Source organism: Cavia porcellus, unplaced genomic scaffold (genome assembly GCF_034190915.1).
Source record: "Cavia porcellus strain 051 isolate PalLab524CR breed Dunkin Hartley unplaced genomic scaffold, mCavPor4.1 scaffold_20, whole genome shotgun sequence".
NCBI classification, from domain to species: domain Eukaryota; kingdom Metazoa; phylum Chordata; class Mammalia; order Rodentia; family Caviidae; genus Cavia; species Cavia porcellus.
Genome location: NW_026947503.1, coordinates 42,249,236 through 42,271,607, shown reverse-complemented (window position 1 = coordinate 42,271,607; position 22,372 = coordinate 42,249,236).

Sequence of the window (22,372 nt, the reverse complement as noted above, 5' to 3'; positions counted from 1 at the left end):
CATGTAATGAATCATGTCAATTTAAAAGAACTGTGTTATCTTCATGATGACATGGTAGAAGTGAGACTGTAGGAGTAATTCCTATAGCTGCAGTCTCTATCTATTTAATTGATGTTTGAGCCAAGTGTCCATAGCTGCCGCCTTATATTGCCCTTTGAGGTATCTCTGGTATCACAGGCCACTACAGGCCTCAGCCAGGACCAGTGATTCATACAGATTCACTTACTATCAATCAGCTCCCATCTCCAGGCAAGGGGCCTAGGCCTAGGACAGATTTACAGATAAGCATAGAAAGACAATTAGTTAATTTTAAATCCTGTTCAGATCTACTTCATAGTAGTCTCCTACAATCTACAAATATACAAAACATACTCTTTACCAGTGTGGGCCAACTACCATTTTATCTGAAAATTAACAAATATGTAAGACCTGATCTATATGCAAAGTAAATCAGACCTATTAATGATATTTTGATAGTTAATGTGGAATGACAGTAAAAGCCTAGCCCAAATATTACCATCGTGTAGGTGAGACTATGGCACTCTTAAAATTAAATCCTCCGTTTTGGGAAACAAAGAATCTGGAGGATAAAGATGGAACTCTCCAGCAAATGATCCACCTTCAAGAGCGTATGATGTGCCTCTGATCAGTGAAGTGTTGGACCTCAGCATGATATCTGCAAATACTAACACTTCCTGGGCTCAATGTTCAGCAGAATATTTTTCTCATAATTCCCTGGATTGGAACATGACTCCATTCTTGCCTGTTTTCACTTGCTCTCCCTGGTCACTCATTTCCAGTTTTCTGCAAGTGACTTCATCCTTATCTTCTGTTTAATTTTACTATCTGTGGATTCTAATGGGTTCTCTATCTGTCATTCAGTCTTGACATATTTTTGTCTGTTCTAAGGGTGCTTGAGTTTTTCTGACATATTTGGGTACCCTAAAAATAGGCAACCAAGATGACAGTTCTCCAAATGCATACAAAGACTTCCTTTGTCCATCATAGCTCTAGTTAACTTTATAAAGCCTTGCACAAAACAGTTATTTCCATTAGAAAGAAAAAAAAAAACTACTAATGAGCCACACAAGGAACTAGATAGTATAATGTGATCCTTTTCTTGAATTTTAGAATTCTAGTTTTACTATTTTCCTTATTAGTTGACTTATCTGGCTGTTTATTCAGTGCTGCATTCAATGCATCACTGAAACGCACTTCAAACTTTTTGAATGTTAAACATTTCTGTGAATTACTAACAATTCCATCTCATTTACTCAGACTGAAGTTAAAGAAAAGAAACATGAAGCACATTTCAAAAAATGTGGTAAAATTATAATAACAGAATAGCAATAGCCCCGACCACCCATATAATGAGACTTCAGCTCCCCGAAAATGTGGCATAACACATGTGTCAGTGTCAACCCAAGGCTGAGATCTAATTAGGGCGCATTCAGCCAGTCTGATCATGTGTTTCTTGTTTGGTGACAAATCCGTTCATTTTGCAACAACATTTCTGTGAACGTCCAACAATTTGTTTCTGAGCCTGAAGCAGATTTTAAAAATATATAATTCTATGGGGTGATGAATACGAGTGTTCCTCAGTAAATAACTGTTGACATACCCTCTCTCCTCAGCTCTTCAGATGAAACTGCCAAGCCTGTATAATGAATCAGTGAATTCAATCAATTAATATTTTTGGATGCTAATTTGGCTTGTTTACTTTACAGAACACAATTGATTAGTGGAACATCTAGCTGATTTGATTTAACTGTGTACATCAGTTTTGTGTATAGACTGCATCTGATTTTCAAAGACTAAACACATCAAGGAAACAGTTTTGAATAGGCAAAATACACTGGATGCTTAATATGGATTTTGTCACAATTATTCACTGATCCAAGCAAAGGAACTTGACATTTTAGGCACAAGTTCTGGCCATTTTGAAAGTCCTTATAATCAGATATATAGAACAGAGGGGAAAAATAAGAATACTGTTTTAGCAGTTCCTATCAGGATTTTTGTTAGAAAATTATCTACTTAAAAAAAAATATTTTGATGAGACTTGGGACCAAAAGCATACATCAGGACATGTATGTCCTAAAATCTTAAGCATTCAAACCTATTGATAATATTTTCATGTGGAAAAGAGAAAAAATGAAATACAGTGAAATCTATAATTTTGTCACTTAGATACTGGGGAAAATAGGAGGCAAACAATAGGTAATATACAAAAGAATACATAGAATATGCTGGTGCTCTTGGTGTACACAAACTTTTACAAAGGCACATAATTTAATTTTAAGTCATTTGCCTTGCTCTAAAATATATTTCCCTCCTTCCTTACTCTTTGACTCTCCATAGAAAACATACTCCAGGAAAGATTAAAATGTCAAATCCGAGTTTAGTAGTGATAGGAATGTGTTTCCCATATGAGAACACACAAAGAAGAAGCAATTTCCTGAAGTTTATAATGGTACTGAAAAAACAGTAATTCCATAAAATTCACTAAAGCATTAATTAAGCATTGATTGTCCACTGGCTAGGTGGAGTTTACACGTGGTGGATGCTACTGTAACTATTAAGTCATTTCAAAGTTCTTACAAGTCTGAAGTGTGATCACCAAATACATTGAATTTTCAAAGCTAAAATGTTATTATAATAAAAGTGACGTTGCATTAACCATCCTCAAAATACTCTCCCCCTCACTTTGAACACTCTTACCCCATTATTCTTGTCACTTCCGAACAGTTTTAGAACTTCTGTTTTATGGTGTTGCACTCTTGAAACTGACTCCATGTCCTAAGTCACTTCCTAATTTGCATCTCTTACAATCTGTTTGGTTTGATGAAGATCCAGAAGTTGCACAAGTGAATAAGTTGGAAGGGGACAGTAGGCTTGGGTGGCCTTGTCTTCTTCTCTTTTGCTATCTCTGTCTATATATTATCTAGTTTTATTTAAATGGATATTTTGCTGACATTTCCAACCTATTAACTGGATTTGTAACATTTTTACATCTTCTCCAAAACTAAAAGCATTGTGTTATTTAGTATTGCTTAGTATTTTAATTAGTGTGAAGTTTCATTCTCTTTCCAGATCATTAACAATGGGTTTTAAGTGAAGTATACTATCTTAAAGGCTGATGGTTCCCCTAAACACCTCTATGGAACCAGACACATTTCTGGTTTTTATTGCTCTCAGTTTACCATGAACCAAACAGGTGATTGTAACTGCCCAGTCCACTTGATGTATACCCTGAAAAATACATTCTTTTTCATGATGAATCCAATGCTTTTCTCTGCCTCACATGAATCATTACTAAAATCAGATCTCATGGAAACTAGGAAAATATCAGGGAAAGAAAACCACTGGTTAAAACGGCTTTGTAAAATGTGCATTGTTGTGATGTCCAGAGAAGTGGGAAACCAGTAAGATTGACAGAGTTTTTGTCGCAGACACCGCTGGTAACATAGGGGGCTGGAACAATCACTTCCCATAGGCTGGGGAAATACATCAATGAATAGACAGACATGTTTATTATTCCCAATAAGTGCTCTGAGTCTGACAATTCTTCTTAGTTTAATGTATGAATTTCATTTCATAACAGCAATAAGATACTCCAGGCTGTGCATTTGTTAGGGATTATTGCACTTCTTGGGTGGTTTAAGTCATTTTGCCTTTAGTCTTATGCCATATAAGATGACCCAAGGCACCTTATAAATAGCAGAGCAATGCACTGCCTGTCATGTGTTATAGCTTGAATAGCCTTGTAAAGGGACATGGATTATAGAGGTATGATAATAACCATAAAACAGGAGTAGTAATTTAAGTGCCTGTGTTGGATAATCTGTATGATTAGTATTTTTTTATTTTAGTCTTTTGTGTTTCATTCTACTTAGAATTCTCATTTACTGAAATCACTGCTCAACAATATGATGTGCTAATGAGGTTGAAGGTAATTCAAGATTTAATTTAATATTTCAAACCCTCTCATTGTTGTGTTTACCAATTAGCTGTCAGAGGTTAGGTTGGAATTAGCTGACTCACAGCAGCAGCAGCCTCATTGGCTTAGAGATCGTAGGTAACTATCATAAGTTATAGCAAATCCTCTAAGAATTGAAATTTTAAATGGCATGCAAACTAATAGAACAAAAAGAACATTTTACAGTGCCAGTACCACAACTGGAGGAACAACTGAGCAACTGTTACACTTAAAGCTAAAGTTATAAATCTGATGTATAATATTAGTGCCAATAGGAATTTGACAGACTATAAATCAGCATTTTAACTTATCAAATTTTTCTTCCGTTTTCTGTAGCTTCACCCAGGTATTTTGACATAGCAGTTTCCAAATGTAACCACAACTTGTTTGTTTTCAGTCATTTCTTAGGAGAGAAATAATAAGGACCATTTTAATTGTCAAAGAACATCAACAGCTGTTGAAGGAAAAAGGAATAAATATATGTGTAGCATCAGGGCTTTAAATTTGTAGTAGTCTTTACCATAACTTATTTGCACAAAATAAACAAGTTCAGCATGTAACATTTTTTCCATAATCCAATGGAAAACTATTAAAATATGTAGAGAGTAACCAACAGTTATATAATTATTATGTGTTCCATTCTCTTATTGCATTGTAACCATAATGTCAGTTATGAATAACCCACTGCCAGACACTTCTGAGGCCCAGTCTCCTGATGGTATACCATTGTTACTCTATTTCTGACCACGTTTTTACTGTATTATCTTTTTGGTGCCATGGTCAAAATTCCTGACATGCACAATCTAAAGGATAAAAGAAATATTTCAGCTTTATGGTTTCTGGGTTTTAGACCATGGTTGATTCTAACACAGAAACAACATCACTAAAGGTCATAGCAAAGTAAAGCTGGTTAATTCATGGAAGTAAGGAAATAGAGCAAACACAACAGCCCAAGGGCCAGAAACTAGATATAGTCCTGATGTTCATGCCCCATGATCCACCTTCATACATCCAAACACACGTTTTACTATTCTATATATGTATCAAGACAGTTAAGTTGACTTTCAAGATCACCCACGACAAACATCTTTTTGTCTTGCACTAAATTGTATGATTATGCTGTAAAATTACTCAATCATAAAATTGATTCCAAGATTGCAAAAGCAAACTTTTACTCATATAGGAATTATAACCCTAGCATTTTGGAAGAATGGTTATTTTTTGATTTAATGGATTTTGACTTTTGGATAGCTACCCTTAGAATTTTATCAGGACACACCAAAATATACTTTTTTATAATCTTTCAACAAAACTGAATGTCTAGCCTTTTAAGCCAACACACACACAAAAAGAAATTCAACTACTGATTCTAAATTTCCATGAAGTATAGCACTCAATTTTGCACTTTTGTTCAGTCATTTTTAATCCTGTACAGGAGATTATATAAGGCAATTTGCTAATTGTACCCAGTATGCTTAATGATGAAATTTATAGTGAATGCAGAATTTTTGAAAAGCAGTTTATAGATTAAATTCTGCCATGCTTCATTCAATGAAATGCAGACAGACTGATAACATTAACAATGGTCTCCATTTAAATTCATGTAATAGATCTAATATGGCACTTTGTAGGATTTTGTGGAGCTGTTCATTTTATTTTATCAGGGTAGGAGCAGTTACTTTTTAACAAATACAGGATTGAAAGAATATAATAGAGGAGAAAAGTGCCTTTGTATTGATTTTTATTTTTCACCTAATAATAAGTAAACCATAATGCATATTATTTGTCTAAAATTATATTTTTCCATTTCTTTTATTGCATATTGCAACTACAAGCCTACTTGAGGGTTAAAAGCAGTCATAGTCTCATTAGCAACTAGAATATATCTGTCAAAATAAAAGCTATTCCATCAACACCATATAAAATAAGTGATTGGTTAAGTAAATCTCCTTTTATGGAGTCATTCGTCTTTATTTTAAATGCTTTTTGCCTTTCTGCCTTCTTTTCTCACATCAAAACATTCATAACACATCATATCTTGCAGTGATTGCTTCTGTCTGTTTTTGTGTGGTAATAATCATTGACCAGATCATTGTTACCTATCACTCATATGTTGCATTATACCATTAACTTCATTGTCACACCAAATTACATTTAATATTTCAATATGATTTTTAATATTTTATCTGCCATTTTAACCAATGGAATATGACCCTATAATAGAAGGTTTGCTCTTCTATGATCTTGATTTTTTCCATGTCCTTCATAATTTACATTGAGCTAGGCATAAAACAAAAACAAAAGATACATCTATAAAATTTTACCAGCTAATGACATGGGGCTTATTAAATTATGTCCAGCACCCAGGCCACCTGACATTTACCATTGGGGTAGTAGTAAATGAGGTATGAGGAATATTCTTCACCATTTAAATCTCCCTTCAGTAACTGCACAATGACAGCCAAAGCTGTTAATATATATATTAGAAAAGACAAAAAAGCCTGAAGAAGAACAGATGTGTTAGAAGTGTGAAATGGATTAACATCGAAGTCCCCTGGGAAAAATCTGAAACATAAAATCACTGACAAGAGCTATCCAGAGAACATTCAAAGCCCCACAGTGCATTCCGGGCTGTGTCTCTTCCTGAGCTGTGAGAGGCCTGGTGTGGCAGGTAAAGATGCTGGGAGGAAAAACCCTCTCTGAACTTTGGAAAATGGAGACTCTGAGTGTGCTGATATGCAGAAGATGGGAAAGGCAAGGCATTTCTTTGTAAACCACGAAAAGACATAGTCTGTTTCATATATAGGCAGAAAAACAAGCCACTGAAGTATTTGATCTGAAAGGCAGTGAGAATAACTCTTTGCCTAATATCCTGCTTCTCATCACAATGATTCAGATGTACAGTATTTATGACTGTTTTCTCTGGCTTCAGGGCCCGAAGCAGTAAGTACCCCACATCCCTTGTTGCTTTGCCGTGACCCTGTAGAATATTAAAAATAATTCAAAACGTATTAGTCATTTCCTACTTTTAAAAAGCTGCAAACTAGAAACTACATTATTTTATTTTTCTGAACATTTTCAAACACATAATTTGTAAAACTGTAATTTTTTTCAGAACAGTATGATTTGTTTTAAACTATTCCAAAACATTGCTCAAAACAGAATACCCTCAGTGTAATTCCATTACATCAAAGAAAACAGAACAAGAAGTTGGAGATAGGCTTTTGGAACAACAGTAGATTAAGTGAAGGTTCTGTCATTATTGCAGATCTTAAACCTGGTGCATCACCCCACCCTTCTTACTCATGGTTTAAATCATAGCACCTAGGTTTTTAGACTGTTATTGAAAAGCAATAGGTATTTAATTCTTTCCAAAACCTCAGTGGTATGTCATAAAACAAAACAGACCCTTAACCCTGGTGTCCTTACTGGAGTATATTCAAATCTGTAATGAGATCTCATTTATAAAGATGAATTTGATCTTTCTGGGAAATTGAAAGGTGTTAGAATCAACCTTGCCCAATAAGATGTTCCACTTTTCTTAAATTAACTCCTGAAATATTTATATTCTCTTAGGTATGTTGGAATACAATGGAAAACATCTTCCCTACCTCAAACCAGGAATTATAGGAAAACAACTTATCTATGATCAATCTTAACATTCATTTAAAAAGATAGTAGAAGAGTTTATTTCCAAAAGTCTGTATACAAATTTTAAAATATTAAAGAATTAACTGAAATAACAAATATTTATTAGATGCATATGATGTTCCATGTAAAATTCTAGGAACAAAAGAAAGAAGAAAAGCTTTTAGTTATGATTGATGAAAGTCACAATCTGTAATTATTTTCTAAATCAACCATGTTGCATTTGTAACATTCTCTCTTTTTTTTTTATCATTGTGTACATTTTTTCCTTGCTGTATGATCTGCCTCTCTCCAAAGTCTCGAGATAAACATTGCATGGCATTTGATGGTCTGCAGAGTCAGACACACATGGGCTCAAATCCTAGTTGTTTCTTTCCATTAATATTGTTGACAATTTCATCACTGCAATGCCTTCACTATTGCTAATCTCTCATATTTATTTTTATCAATTGTAAAACAGGAGAAGAAAAAGATTGTTTCATTGTTATTATAAATTGAAGCAAGATAATATGTATGAGGAACTCTCCACAATATTTGGATAGCAGGGCTAAAAAGCATTATGAGGAGCTACCATTTCTTTATCTCCTCTCCACTCAGTTCAAAGACAGGGCTTGTACAATAATGAGGTTGATACTTAACACAGGTAAATCAATTCATTTTGAAAACTTAATTGGTAAAATTTATGAAAGAATTTTCTGAGGATAAAAACTGTCTGAGTGTTTTAAATAAAGTATTTTTTCCATACATGGAAGTCAATGTGATGAAACTTGGTATTTGTAAAATGCACAGCTCTCTACTTTCACAGCTTTGTATTTTTTATTGGAAGTTTCATGATTACATAGATTCTGAAGATACACAACTTTTTCATGGTAGTCCATTTCTCAAATGTAAACATCAATGAAATGGCAGCGTATTAATTGATTAACTTTTTCTATAATTTAGTTTACCTCGTTAATTATCTAAATAAAAAATTATTCAAAGATTCCTTAGGTATAGAAATTATCTTATTCATCTTTATATTCATGATCCACAGAATTTTAATTAGCTGTATTGAATGGTTGTTCATATGGAACTTATATAAATTTGTATATAGATAAGAAGACACCTATGATGGGTATAGGTGAATGGTAGGTATAGGTTGGGAGAGATTACTGATTTTTTTTAAAATTTTTATTTCCATGTAGCAGGAATCAAACTCAGGCCCTAGTGTTTGCCAGGTCAGAATTGTTACTGAACTTTTAATAGGGACAAGGTACAAATATTGAAAAATATTTTTCCTGCCTTACAGTTTCCTAACTCCCCCTCTTGTGAATCAAACATCTAGTTAGCCTGATTGTCACTAAAATCTGCCGTTCTACAGGGCAAACTTGGACTTTTTTATGCTAAGGGTAAAAAGAGAATTCTTCCTCTGGCCCAGAGTAGTCTGATTTCTTTCCACAAGAAATGTCACTATGCCTTGGAGAAACTTCCCAGCCCCTTCAGCTGCTCATTTCCTCCAGGAAAACAAACAGAACTACAGAACACAAGAAACCAAACTTAGTGAGCTATTACCTAACCTTAGATATTATCTGTGGATGAAACCTAAGGCTATAGAAAATACTTGGTCTTAAAATTTTATGTAGAACTTTGGAAAGAATGAAGTCTATAGAGCACAAGTACTTCTCAGCGAATTTGTGTGTGTGTGTGTGTGTGTGTGTGTGTGTGTGTGTGTGTGTGTGACACGTCTACAATCAAAACATTCCCTTTTATTATTTATTTTTTTAAACTAAGGTTGGAGGCCTGCTTGAGGCTACTTGTGTGGTGTGGTATTTACCTCAAATCTTTTAAATTGTTCACGAATTTCTCACTCTTTATGTGGGAAGTTATCTTTTGAAGAAACAAAAGCTGGATTTATAAACACATGCTTTCTGGACATGGCTGGAGCAGGCTAGGTAGTGAGATAAATTTTCTTTTCTCAAAGTATAGTACAAAGAATACTGGCACAGGACAAAGAGAACAATGATGACTTCTCAGAATTCAAATTATTATAATTTCATATGTCACAAAGTTTACATAGCAGAGAATTATCACTGACATCTGAGTAAAGAAAACCAGAAAAAATTTTCAATATTTTTTCTATTAAGGAATTTTTTTTGAATTACGAAAGCAAAAAGAAGAAAGAAGCTGTTATACTAGAGATTAGTTGGTAACAATTTGTACTAGAAAACAATGACTAGATAGACCTACCAAAATAGAAGTCCAGGCAGTAACAAAGATGTCACCAAGACTCAATTAAAAAACTCAAGAAATTAATTAGGTGTCAATAGCAAAGCACTGTAATACAATTAATATTTAAAATATCCCATCTTTTAAATGGAGAAATAAATTTCAAATGATTGGACTCTTTAGCAAGAGATGGCAAGTAGGCATTTAAATATATGTACAGTGTAAACTAGAGATACCTAATTATAGAAAAAGGAGAGAGAAACCTAGCACCCACCAGCTATCAGGAAAATATCACCATTACTTAAAATACTGGTTTAAGGAAAATTACTAATTCACTAAAACTTGGCACTGAGGAAGTTTTCATAAGACGTAAGACAAAGTAATCAGTTGCTAAAACAGAAGTAGAACATACTAATTTGAGGATGAGCCAATAGGCTATGGATTGAACCTGTTTTATATGACACATATCTTTCAAACAAGCCCCAGTGACTACATTCAATTCAGCAAATAGATAGAGGTTAAAGTATTTTAGGAAAGAAATCATGTGATAGCTCTCTCAGAAACCTATTATAGAGAGAGGCTGTTGTAATGTTTTGTGTTCACAAAGCAATGGCATTTATTTTTAATAAAATGTGTTACACACACACACATACTTATTTTCATTACATTTGTGAATGACTTAAAAACAAATACAGTGTGCATCTGTCAGAGGAGCAGAGGAACAAAAGTAAAGGGGATGCTACTAATGTGGTTCTAAGACTGTCAACTGACAAGTATCAAGAGCCCTAGACAGGAAATTGTACTGTTGTAGACAACAATAATGCAGGACATTGATTTTCTCCTGTTATTTCCTTTTCTTGAAAAGAACCAACGGTTATAGAACTGCTTATGAAGTTCCTGAGATATCATGGTTATGTAACAAACTTCAATTATCTGAGGAAACCACCTGAAAGCAACACTTCTGGGTGCATGGGAAGCAAGATCTAGTTGTAGGAATAATGGCCCAATAAACAGACACATCAACCAAGTGTTAGCATTATTAGGAAAACACAGACTTTACATCACAATCTCTGTTTCTCAATATACCCTTTTGGAACTAATATATATATATGGATATGTGATTCTGAAATCTTGTTTTAGTTTCTAGTCAGATGATTAAAAACCTAGAAATTCCCTCTTCCGTGAAAGCTGCTGCTTAGGAGAGATTCACTTATGCCTTTGGATATTGGAGATTTTATCTGTTTATTTGATAATTGAAATTTTCTGCCAATTATTGATCTCTGCCACTCTTGTAAACAACTTAAGTGTCTGATACAAGTGAGTTTATAAAATAGACTGTACTTTTATCCATTAACAGGTTTTTCATATACTGTCCAATATCGGTCTCAAGCTTTGCTGCATTTCCACAGCAGTATACAACCTGCCTAAACAGTGATCACATATTAAGGTGCATCTGGTCAAAATACAATGAAGTAAATTGGCTAACTGACAATTAATATCTTCCCACACATCTATTATCATGAATTTATCCCATCCCCTACTTTTATAAAAATAGGTCATACTTGTGGAGTAATTGTAACACATCTCAATCTAACAAATAGGTATGTTTCATGATTTGATCATGATACTTAATACTTAAAGGCTTGTACAGAAAAATTTAAAACTTCAATGAGTAATGTCAATTATGGTATCTTCATATTTTCAAGCCATGTGAAAATCAACCACCTAATTAATTTCTTGAGTTTTTAATTGAGTCTTGGTGACATCTTTGTTATTGCCTGGACTTCTATTTTGGTAGATCTATCTAGTCATTGTTTTCTAGTGCAAATTGTTACCAACTAATATCTAGTATAACAGCTTCTTTCTTCTTTTTGCTTTTGTAATTCAAAAAAAAATTCCTTAATAGAAATCAATATACAATTAATAATGCCAATGAATTACCATCTATTTTTGCACATGTCTGTGTATAAGGTTTCACTTATCATACTCACAATGCAAGGTGTAAGCGATTTTTATTTTTTGTTTCAAAAATCTAAGTGTTGTGCTAATTTTCAGGATCAGATTAAGTTTATTCAGTGGATTCTAATACCCACCATATTTCATTTACAATGATGATACTTCATAATCATGACACATACTTGTTTTAAAATGTATAATAATACTATCACAATAGCCTAGTAACCAGACAGCTACATACACCAACAATGACAATGTTATAGGTCTTTCACAGTTATGAACCCATTTAATCATGGAAATAGCTCTCTTTCAGAAAAAGGATGGCTATTCTTATTTTAAACATTAAAAAATAGAGGCTAAGTAAAGATAAGTAATTTTCTCAAATTTGTATAAATGGTAGCGAAGGGCAGGTATTTAACCCATGTCTGACTCCAAAGTTCATGGTCATAACAGTGATGATAGGTGCTTAACTATGGTAAGTGCTTTCACATTCATTATTTTATCTGAGCCTGTAAAATTTTATGAGAGGGGTAGATTGAGCATTCGCTCACTTTACAGGCAATGAAACGGAGGTGTAGACATGCATGGAGCTGGTATAGCAGCAGGGCTGTATCTTAAGCTTGGGTCTTCTGATGTGTGAGAACATGTTTCCTATTATGCCCTGTAGGAAGTTATGTAAAACTTGAGTAATTGAAGAGTCGTGGCATGTGATTCTTCATAAAATAATATACAAAGTCCATCCTCTACTATTCAATTATGTGCATCAGCTAGCTAGCACTGCATTTCCTTGAAAGTGTATGAAAAGCTTGAAACAAGTCCTTTCATCTCCTTGAATCTGTTTTCTCAAGAAAATCTACCTAATATTAGCCATTTTACAAATTTGATATTAACAGCAAAAGAAATAAAGTATGTGAATGTTTTCTTTCTGCTTTGTTGAGAGAATTATAGGACTTAACACTATTTTAGGATGAAAGAAGTATAATTCTTATCTTCCAATAGGTTGCATCAGTTTACAGAGGAGGGTACTACTTGAGTAACGAACAAGTGATGTATACTGCAGGTATTCAACAAAATAAATGTGAGTGAGGGATATTATTTTCAAGTCAATTTGAAAAAACAATAAACTGATTCTTTAGTTAGAAACTTTCAAAGGAAGCAGACAGCTTGTAGGTGAAGTCAGTAATGTAACTGTCTGTGATCCCTGTAGATTTCTTAACCAGGTCTCTTGGAATAAAAATCTATGGGCAACATTCTTCTGTGGATCCTCAAAGAGTTTTATAAACACCTTTGTGTCTAAAAAGCAGTAAATGGTTTCCTATTTAGTGCCTGACATCCACCATTTGGTGTTATTTTTTAGTTGGTATTTCACATCTTTAGGAATTCACTGTAAAAAACATGCAAACTCCTGGGAAGAGAATTACCATAAATCCCTAGGTAGCATTACATATTTTCATGTAAACAGTTATCAACTTGTTATTTAATAACTAACATGAAATAAGAAACTGAAAATGTGCAAAAAAAAGTATTGAGGGCTTACAGCAGAGGAATACTAATAGTGGCCAGAAGTTCTGGAAAGATATTTCTGATAGTTGGGAATAAATAGGAAAGGATTTGGTACACTAGGGGAAAAAACCCCTGAAAATATACTGGTGGCAATTCAATAAAAACTCATTTTTACTTATATTTGAATATTAATAACCACTCAGGGCGTATAAACATGAGGATGATGAAACCGAGTATCAGTTTTCTTTCTTGGAAGTGTTACTCTTTACTGTCAATTTTATTGGCCTGAGAGTTACTTAGAAGGTGATTAAATGCTGCATATATCCAAGTGGGTCATAGAAGTATGATGTTTGGTTCTATATGTGCTCCTTGTTCCTTTCTTTTTAGGTAATTTTCTCATGTTCTGCTTCCATGGTGAACTAAGCATCTGTGTTAGCCTCTTTTCTCTTGTTGCTGAGACAAAATATTTAACACCCAAAATGAAGGAAGGAAACATTTATTTGGCTTACAATTTTTAGAGGTTTCAGTCCATACTCAGCTGGTTCTAAGACAAAGTGGTATGACTAAGGGACAACTGTTCATGGTGACTGCAAAAAACAAGATCAAAAAGGACAAAAAGTGGAAAGCATGCCTCTTTCCCTCCTTATATTTTATGCCAGCTACCTGCTCCTGGGAAGTTGCAGCATGCACCCTACCAATTTGAATTTTTGACAACAAACAAATCATAAATGCTAGACTTAGCTACCTTAAAAAGGTCTGCTCCATATGATGGTATGAGGCTTAGGGGGGACATTTAAATACAAACCATAACAGCATATTTGTTCTGGCATGGCTTGCTGCCATGTTTTGTCTTAGTGTCAGGCAAGCCATGGACTGAAGTGAGCCAAATAAACCTCTGCTTCTTTAAGATGCATGTTTCAGGTATGTTTTCCAGCAATGCTAAAGCTGACCATTACACGAAATTGGTACTAAAAGATGCCAGTCATGGTGTAACTGTGTAGGATCATTAATTCTGAAATTTTTGGAACTGGTTTGCAGAAAGAATTTGGAAATGTTTGGAGATGTATTTTAGACAAATTTTAGAATGCTGTAAGCAGAATCTAATGAGTATTTCCAATCAGGTCTCACAAGATCATAATATTGATAAAAACACACAAAGTAAAAGACAGGCTCACGAAGTTTTAAGTGGAGACTCTATTGCTTATTATTGAAAACAATGATCTTAATTTATAAAATGTTTGTACCTTGCTTGAAGGCAAACGTATTTTGTTCATTCAGGGAAATATCTACATTGTGGTCAGTTTCTAAGAATCTGAGCTGAATTTAAGAGCCATGATATAATTGATTTTTTTTTTTTTTTTAGGAAATTTCAAGTCAGTCAGATGTTGAGTGTGAAATGGACACTTCTAGCTACTTTAACCGATTTATAGTTAGGATCAGAAGCCAAAAATAGAAAAGCAAAACACTTAGATTTTTTAAATCTTTCTAAGAGAATAGACACAGGAAAATTTGGAGCCAAAGGAGATGTGGTTGCTGAAAATTGGCACCATCATAATAATACTACTGTCTTTTAAATCAGAGCAAAAAGATAGGTGCTTGAGGGAATTTTAGAAAACAGTAAGACCCTATCCGTTTCAGGCTCCACAGTGTACAAGTATAATATTTTCATTTGATAAGATATACATGGGGTCCCCTGCTCCAAAAGTGCCCCTCCAAGGAAATATTCATTTCACAAGGTTCAGGTGTTTAGACACTCAGATGACACTACAAAGCTATTTTCCAAAGGGCCCTGTAGTTTGCTTACAGTGCTGACAAACCTTGACATTATCCAGCTGATGCTGGTGTTCAGGCATGCAGATTACAAGAATTATGGGTGCCTACAGCTTCTACACGGATTTCAAAGGAAGACCTGATAGGTCAGGCAAAAACAGGTAACAAGCCAGCACCTGCCAGCTGACCTTGAGAGGAGGGTGTGTGAAGCTATGGGAATAAAATGTAGGACTTAATGCTTGCCTTGACAAGTTCTGGTATTGCTTGATTCTATTCTTTTCTACCCATTTAGTTCTCTCTTTTGGGATCGAAATCTTTACTCAGTGCTATCATATATTAGGCTAAAGTAATATGCTTTTTAAATGTTTTAGAAGCTCATAATTAAGAGTTTCCCTGTGTTTTAGAGGATACTTTGATATTGGACGTTTTGTGGTGTGTTGGAAATGTTGAGACTTTAACAAAGTCATTATTGCATCTTTGGCTGAATGCTGGGCAGTTGCATCATGTTAAAAGGAATTATGAACTTATTATTATGGTTATTTGGATATTATGTGAGGTTTAAGAAAATATGTTTAAGTGGCAACTTGACAAGGAGTAAAAAGCAACAGTTAAGTGTAATAGTCAACTTTCTTGGGAGCTACCTAGGACCTAGGTTATTAGTACTAAAGCATCTTTTTACATGTGTCTGGGTAGATCATGAAAGCATGAGCTTGGAGTTTATATCTGGTCCCTGAATTTTTCTTTCTGGTGCTGTTTATCTGCTGTGCTTCACAGCTGCCATGAACTAAGTATCTTTGTTCTATTGTGCTTTTTCACCATGGTATTTTGTCTTTGAGTCAGAAAACCATGGACTAAATCCTTTAAAAACATGAGCAAACCCCCGACCACTGGAGTCTGGCTTTCTCTCTGGCAGACATGTGGCGTGGGGGCATATGAGTAGCGTAAGTTTAAGGTGGTGGGTGCCCTAAGGCCATTAGAAATGCACAGGTAGCTCATTGGCACTCATTTGGTGCCAGGGGCAAATTCCTAGGGGTAGAGAAGATACAGCCACAGGTAAATTCCTAGGAGTGGGGGAGATGGAGCCCCTTGGTTCTGCCTCCAAGGTTTTTCCAGCTACAGTGTACAGCCTGAGCCAAAACTCTTTCATATTCTGTCTTATGATGATGATGATGATGATGATGATGATGATGATGATGATGATGATTAGGAAAAGGGGCGAAGATTTCTTTTTTTACTGTTTCCTGCTGGAAGGGGGCACTGTACTGGGGTATGGGATGGGATAACAGTTGATGCCCATGTAGAAGCTGGTGCCAGGTGTTTTAGCCAGGACAACTTTATCATTGGTGAATGCACATATGTTAGACTGAAAAAAACAAAGAGACAAGATGTTATGAGGAGGCATGGCACTATCATATTTAAGGACCCAGGTGAGGTAGAAGGAAAGGTGCTTTTGATTTTGATATGTCATTATATCAAGAGCATGTTGAGGTAGAAACATTTCCACGGTAAGGCAGAATTCTGAAAAATAAATGTAGGGTTAAGAGGAGTGAAGTTATGAGAGGTGATTACTCCCCCATCTGAAAGGGTAAGAGTTAAGAGGGTAAGGCTTGTCTCTAGTATGCATGATGTGGGAGTCTTTAGGAAATACTGTTGAGAGTCCTGCTGTAAAAAAGGATAAGAAATTAGAAACCAAATTGGATAACAAAACATGACAGCCTGAGACTTGTGGTTGTGAGGCTTTGGTGAAATGGAGATGAGTAGGCAAAAGGATGGTTAGATCTAGGGCTGGAAGGGCACCACTTAGCCTGAGTGATGTGAAACCAGGATGGCAGTCTAGCAACTCTGATCACTGTTGAGGTTGCCAAGAATATTAGGTATGGGTCGCTCTGACTTGGTTGTAGTCCTTGTGATAATTTGCTGTAACAGGACTTTAGTAAGTATATCAGCAGTCTCCCTGGTTGTGTGAAAGGCTTTTATGTATCCTGAAAAAGTATAAACAAAGTGAGAAGACAAAATTTATCTGTCAGTCTTGACCAACTTGTCTTGTTTTAAGTTGTGATTGTCAAGTACGTTGTCCAATACTGGGAAACTGATCAATACTCTATTGATCCTTAGTCATTGCCTATCTGTCTATCTCTCTCTCTCTCTCTCTCTCTCTCTATATATATATATATATATATATATATATATATATATATGAGTATATAAATATATACTCTTATTATATTTGTTTTCATTTGAACTGACCTAATTATTTATGCATGAATTTACTAATATCTCCAGGGCAGAGTGAGAACTTTTTTTTTCTCCTAAGAGAGCATGGAATTAAATTGTTAATTCTGAAGTTTAATATTCCCTAAGCTTCTACTGATTTCTTAAGAAAGCTAACCAGATTTCAATTTAAAGTGCTACCAACTATTTGTCTCAGTTTGTTTTGCTCTTCATAGATTGCCAGTCAACTATATGAACAAGATTTGTCAGTGACACAAAGAATTAATGCCTTAATAAAGGAGAGATGGAAATTTGTAAGTAAGCACCTTTGGGTTAAATATCACTGGTACCCCCAGTGTTTCATAGTGGGATAAGACTCCAGTTGCCCCAAATACTAGAACAATTAATAGTGTATCATTTACTAACTTCTTTTATTTCTTGTCTTTCATCTTCATTTTTTCTATGGAGTTTCCTGCTAACACCTCTAAATATTGGTGTTACTAGAATCACCATGTTAGAAAAGTATCACAGAAAACCACACCTTCCCATCAGCCAGGGAAGCCACCATAGGGAATGGGAAAAGAATCAAGAAATCAAACCACACTTTTCTGTGAGCCAGCTGGTGCACCAGCTGGGAGACACAAAGAGGAACACCCCTACCTTCTATCCCCATAAGCAGTGGGATGATTTGCAAGAAGTCAAGCTGAGATAATAGCAACTGAAGTAAAAAAAAGAATAACTTAAAGTTTGTGTTGTTTGATTGACTTTGCAGGCCTAGAGCTGGTAGTCTGAGCATCTATTTGGAGGATAACAATACGCATTATAGCAACTGTGGGAGATTTCCTTCTGTCTTGTTTTTGAAATCCAATATTTTGTAACATTTTACTGTTTTGTTTTATTCCTATACCTGGTAACCTGAGAAAACTATTTTGAAGATAACAATATGCAATATAACAGCTATTGTTTAATTTCTATCATTTTGTTTTGAAAACCTATATAGTTCTTGTTCTTTGTTGTTGTTGTTGGTTTGCTTTTGTTGTTTTTGATTTGTTTGCTTCTTGATTTTCTGTTATTTCTTTTTAAAATAAAAAAGTAAACCACCACACTCATGATAGAATTTCATATAAATAAAACTTAGACCAGTAACAAACTCTTATTACAAAACACAAAATGACCTTGTAACATTTCATATCTGAAAAAAATAATTCTTTAAAGCCATTTTAAATAACATCTCCATTCTACCCAAAGAAGCCAAACAGGAAGCCCATTAGTAGTAATGCTTTGCTCTTGTGCATAATTTGCACGTTTTAAAGCACTTTCCCATATTTAATCATATTTGATCCTCATGACAACCCTGTTCAAAATGTAGGGCAAATGTTAGCTTGAGGGACAATGTGGAGTGGTAGGGAGAGCTCTCCAAGCTGGGAGTCTGGAGACCTGATTCTGTCAGTAATTAGCAACGCCCCCACAGGCAAGGCCTTAACCCTCTCTGGGTCTCTCTGTCCTTATCAAGGAAGAGGGACCAATCTGTGAATTTGCAATGACACTTTCATCCATGAACATCTTACAAGATCTAAAATACAGAGATGGAAGGGAAAGAATGTAGGTAATAGTTGTGATAGGGTCAGAAAATGGCTAGTAAGAAATCTGGAACTAGAATCAAGATCTAATAACCCTAGAGAACATGAGCATTATGTAGAAAATGATACCAAACACTGATTTAGAATCTTTAATATCAAGTGTTGGGAGCACATTATGTAGCATATATTATCATCAGTCCTACAAAAAAGATCCTACAGATGAGGAACCCTTGATTTCAAGTATTTATGACCCTTGGCTTAGGTCACAAGCTATCAGTGGAGGTTCTGAAATATGAATCTGTCAATGTATTTAAGAAAATGATCCCCTTTAATTGGACGAGTGGTCTTTGCCCATTTCTCAAGTACATTAATAATGTTAGGATATCCTAGAAGCCTAAGCTTTATAGGTTCATCTGCTCTGGTTTTATTTCCTCACCTGTATTATGGCTATAATTGTTCCCTTAAAGTTGCTAAGAAAAATAAAAGTGATGAAGATTGAAATTAATTTCTGAATTAATTTTTCTGTCAGTCTTCTCAAACCAGCTGCACTGTGGATGTTTCACATGACTAAAAAACCAATGGATAAAATTTGAAGGTAAGTGCTATACTAGAAATCTTAAATAGCTCAGGAACTTGTTTTATCTTGTTTTACATCTGCCCTGATTCCATTCAATGAGTTTTGTGGAAAAGTTCACCTATGTAGATAATCTCAGAGCTCTTACTGCTTTGACGTTTTCTGCACTTATTGTATTTTACTCAATAAGCCTCCGTGCCCATGCACTTGTATGTGTACCTAGAAGTGGGTATAGTGAGTATTAATGCACTTATTTTCAGATTTTTATAGGGAATGATTGATAACCAGTGGACTATAAGTGAACCATGAAGCTAGGAGAACATGTTGCATATACCAAGGAAATTGCATAATAATTATATTTTAGTTTAAATAACACCAAAATGTTTAATTAAGACATTTAATTAATAATAGAAAGATGAATCAATCAATAATTATAGCAATGATGATAGGGTGTAATTGTGCTTAATTAGAAGGAGTTGATTAATGATCAGGGTAAACCTTTCCTTGAAAAAATTTAGATATGATGGATTTTGGTTCATAGAATTAAAAAGAAATGCTAGAATTACAGATGATGGGTCCTGGGCATCCAGGGCATGAAAGGAAAAACACATGATTAAACCAAAAGAAATTATTCTGTTGTTCAGCTTGTTCATCATTATACCGCTAATTTGTACAAGTCTGAGATTAATGAAAGAAAATACACATCTGAGGAAGTCTACAAAAAAAAAAAAAAGAAGAAAAATTTCTTGAGATAGTTTTCTTTGGAAGCTGATTTCTCAGGATTTCTATCTCAGGATTGCTATTTCTATCTCCAAGGGCAAAATGGTTGTGTGAATTCAAATGACATTCTTATCAGTTCATCACAGGAATAGATGAGATAAAAGATCAGACATCCCAAGGACATGCTCCTTGTTTATAGAGTGAAGCCTCCTCTGACTTCTGCTTGTGCTAGTCTGATCAAATCTAAGGGACTACTGGGACCAATGTGAATTCTACCTAAAGGTGGTTGAATTCTCTTTGGAGAATGGGTAGTGAATTTATGTCAGTGTCATCTAACTAATGAGGATGAATCCCACAACACACTAACCTGAAGAGACTATCTGTGCTCAACATTTGAGAGAACAGTTGTTGGTTATTTCTTAGAGTAGATGGCACCATATTTTTGATCCTGAATATCATTCTCAGGAAATAGATCAAATTTACCATAAACTTCTATGAATAAAATATGTAAACAGATTATCTGTCTAGAAAAACAACATCACAAAGTAGTTTTGAAAGCCAGTGTACTAGAAAACCTGTTTTGGCTGCAGCTGGGGCATTATCTGCTCCCCAAATTACTCATTTTATCCTCATTGCTCTTGTCTCCCTCATATACATGCTTCTTATATTAAATTTCAAGTACCGCAAGAATTGTATATGCAAAAATATTTAACAAAGCAGATCATGACTTGAGTCAATCAATGTTTATATTGATTATCTATTCTCTTTGTCCAAACATACAAGTTGCTGTGGTAGATACAAATAAAGAGTGAGATTGTATATGTCTGATTTTACCTTCTTGAGAGCTATTCCACATAACTGATTGAGAGTATATTATGACAATCAGAGAATAGTTTCTGCAAAGACAGTTTACCTCACCACTGTTACCTTTAGTTACTTGATCTACATGTGAAAAAAAAAAAACAAACAAAACAATCTAGCCATGATTTTCCATCATTTGTCACCCCATTCCATTATTTCAATGCTATTTTGACACTAACTTTCTATAGTTAACACAAACATTAAAAACAAAGAACACAGTTCTCATTAAGTCTGATGTCCTGACACTGGTCACAGGCTCCTAGATTCCCAGTGCATCTGCATTTTTGACCTGTAGTTTATAAATTTGGCAGTTTCTATTACCATCTCAGATTGTGTTGATTCAATAAAATAATCCACAGAACTCAGGAAAGTGCGGCATTTCTGATGACATTTGTAGTATAATGATTGGTCCCATCATTGACTGCAATCTTTAGTGTTGATAATTGGGCTGGTATCACAGTTTCTCAAGCCTCCAATATCTAATTATGAAAGATGTTTTCAATTTCTCATGTTCCATTATGAAACTATCTAGAGACCCACCCATCCACCCATGGATCACTTTATTAGTATAAACTCAAATACGAGCTCATGGCCCCTCCATAAATAACAAAAATACTCCTACACTTGGGAATTTTCAATAAATTTTCCTCCTTAAAAATTTGGAAAATGACCACACAAATTACTTAACACAACATAATCAGTGATCATCATGCGGAATGAACAGGATAATGTGTCTTAGCATTTTATTTTGAATTTCAAGCAGAAGTATCATGTTTGGGTTTTATTTTTAAAACTAAGGGAATAATACAAGTTTATTTTATTCAATGTGATTTACAGTACTCCTCAAAAATTCAGAGAAGAAAACTACAGCATTGGCCCCGGTAGAAAACAATTCAAAACTCTTATAAAATTTAAATTGGATTTTGCAAGGTATGTGTCACCTGATAGAAAAAAGTTTCCTTATATTCCACACAAGCCACTAATGTGTTTAAAATTATTATTGCTCATTCATTTTTATAACATTTTGTATTTTTAATGCTGTGTAAATGCACATTTGAAGAAAATCTGTGTGCTCTTCTTTATACTACTTGAAAACCATCTTATAAAGAAAGTAGAGGGAAGAGGCTTTGTTTTGTTTCTAGTTTCTTGCTTTATTTAGATTTAGTAACAGGAAAAACAAGCAAGTTTGATAGTTACCTAAAGCAAATGCCTGACTCTAATCTAATCTAATCCAACCCAATCTCTTTCAGTTTCAGTTCAATGTGTTTGATTATTTGATATGTCAGAAAGTTAGTTTCTCTACCTACTAAAAGAGAACAGCATTTTCCTTGTCTAAGTCACAAAGTTGTAAAACCTCAAAGTACT